This window comes from Pteropus vampyrus, unplaced genomic scaffold (genome assembly GCF_000151845.1).
Source record: "Pteropus vampyrus isolate Shadow unplaced genomic scaffold, Pvam_2.0 Scaffold38, whole genome shotgun sequence".
NCBI lineage: Eukaryota > Metazoa > Chordata > Mammalia > Chiroptera > Pteropodidae > Pteropus > Pteropus vampyrus.
The window spans coordinates 7,636,420-7,639,162 of record NW_011888819.1 but is presented as its reverse complement, the minus strand read 5'-3'; the positions used below and the strand labels follow the sequence as shown (position 1 = coordinate 7,639,162).

The window sequence follows — 2,743 nt, the reverse complement described above, 5'->3', positions numbered from 1 at the left end:
AGGGTTCTCCCTATTGTGTTAGTCTTTTTGAATAGTTTCTTCTTATCTAAGCCTAGATTTGCTTTTATTTGAAGCAAAGTGTTAATAATGCTATAATTACATCAGATATCAATATAAGCATCAAGTCTACCCAGATAAAATGAAACTCAGAATTAAACAGTTCTATCATGAACTGGACAATGAAAAGTAGATAATATGGATAATTTTGTGAATTTATGAAAGTGCTTTCTTCTTTTTAAAGGTACTTTTGTTTTCTTTTTATAAAATGAGTTCTAAAGTAAAAGAAATGTAAAAACACATCAGTTAAAACTTAACATTTGACTGCATACCAAGAAACATTTTCTTAAAATTATGTTACTTTTTTTTTTGTGAGCTTTCATTTTCATTATTTTTATTTTATTTATATCTCATTTGTTTCAATCTAAAGAGGCATGATCCAATTCAATCCTAAAAAAAAACAAAAACAAAAAACGCAGTTACTTTAATTTTTATTAGAGAATAACAGTATGAATGCTTTATAAACTTGAATGTCATTTTTGCCCAGGGGCCATGCTAGTCTTCTCCTTTCATTCCTATTTTACTATATGTGCTGCCATGGCAGCACCTAATTTATTGATTGATTGATTTTTAAATAGAAGACTGTCTGGATCAATATGCCCCTTGGTTCAAGGCCTATGTGAGAGGTCTGTAGACTAAGGAGAGACAGTAATTCTCCTCCTTAACATAATAATTCTAGGCATTAGCCCATACAGCCATCAAATTAGAACAAAAAAAAAAAAAGTTATTTCATGAAAAATTAATTTATTACCGCTGAAGGTTTGTATGATAAGAAATATGGTGAAAGAAAATGTTGACCTTTAGATGGATTTTAGTTGTGTAAATGGATTTAGCTGCTTCATATGAGGTGATAGTCCCTTGCTTACTAAATTAATATTAATAATTCGATTACTTGAAAATTCAATATGTCAACTAAAATACATTTTTTGATAATAAGTGTTTAATGACAACAGGAAATTTTAGAAAAGTCTTGTAAACACAAAGGCAATGAAAAAAAAACTTTACTACTTTTTCTATTGTTTTGCTTTTACTTTTTTCTTTAAAACAATTTTGTCTAAACTCAAATGTTCCACTAGATGAGAAATCTATATTGTCACTTTCTGGTTTACTATAGTCATCATGTATATAGGGGAGCAAAATTTTCCCATTCCAAAATGTCTCTTTGGCATGAGGATGATTTTAGGCTGCTTCTTTTTAAGAAACAGAAGACTCAGGTAGTTTTTACGCTACCTCCTCCTTTAACTGCCTGGAATAATTTAAACAGGGAGCCAGTACCAGGAAGAAAGTTATTACGAAAGATAACTTCTTTTTACATCAGAAAGACTTCTTTGCATGGCATGGAACACATTTGTTTAACAAACATTTGTCTTCTCATCTTCCTGGGAATTGCCTTCTCCCCTTGGAAGAGACAAATCTCTTTCCTCTTCTCCTTAGCTCAGGAAGGCATATCATTTAAGCCTCAATTGCTTGACTGCCCGTGGGCCTCATAATTTGCCGGAGCTCCCATTCCTACAAAGTTAAATTTGTTTTTTTCTTGTGTTAATCTGTCTGATATCAATTTAGTTATTAGAACAGCCCAAGAACCTAGAAGAATAGAAGGAAACTTTCCTTCTTGGCCTGTATTATTTGTATATCAAACCAATAATTTCATAATAACAACAGAAAAACCAGAATCCTCATTGCTAATGGACAAAAATAGAAAAACAATATTATATTCATTCATGGATCTCTGATTTCATTGCATAGCTAAATAGGAAGCTTGAGCAATGAAAAGAGAGAAATGTTTTATTAAGTTTACAAATGATCACTTAGTATAATCCAAGTATAAAACAAATACACCAAATTACATGAATATTTCTCATATGACATGCCAGTAATTTTCTCACTCTTCCTAAATGGCTTTATGTCATGTGGAACTATTCCAGCTCATTTAGATTCATGACCTCATCACTGGTAATAATTCACATATTATTGCTAAATCAAATATTTATTTTCTTTTAAAATTATGGCCAGAAACAAGTTTAAAGAATATTTGTCTTGCAGTTTTTTTTCTTATATATCAAAAAAACACTAGACATAAAATAAGTGAAAGCCACTGAAGCTTCTTAAATGAAAGTTATATTGAAAATTAAAATACTCAAATTCATTAACGATTCTGTGAGTCATTTATAAAAATCATACACTGTGGTTTGATCTTCATTTTAATTTTCTGACTTTGTTTAACAATAAGAGCAGTTCTTCTGACTGTGAAGTTATATTATTATAAACCATTTGTATTTCTATTAATTGCAAAATGAATTTTTTAAAAAGTTAAGGAATTTGCCGGTAGACATAGGCATATTGCATTATCACCTTCAAACTTAATTAAATGGTGTTTATTTTGGTCAGTTAATTCACTGGTAGGTATTAAGAGTTATATAGATTAATCATTTATCCCAAGTTAATTCAATGAGTTTTATAGAAGGAAAGGATACCATCTACCCTTCACTTTGCAGGAAAAACTTGAGCTAAAGTGGGCTCTCTGATTAGGAAATAAGTAAAATTGTATAATAAAATATGAAGACAAGTCTTTATTTGTCCTAAATTCTCGTCATGACCGTACTCTCTAATATTGTCATATGTCAGTATTAGCAATGAACTTGGTATAATTAGGAGTTCTTTTCAAGTATAAATTAGAATCTTGGTA

The 2,743-nt window shown here is 30.0% G+C and overlaps 1 non-coding gene across 1 annotated transcript; it reads right to left on the bottom strand.

Moving 5' to 3' along the window:
- Positions 1-499: 499 nt before the first annotated feature.
- Positions 500-604, bottom strand: LOC111738435. The gene has a single exon (XR_002779849.1). It is a non-coding gene; the product is annotated as a U6 spliceosomal RNA (small nuclear RNA).
- Between the last annotated feature and the right edge of the window lie 2,139 nt (positions 605-2,743).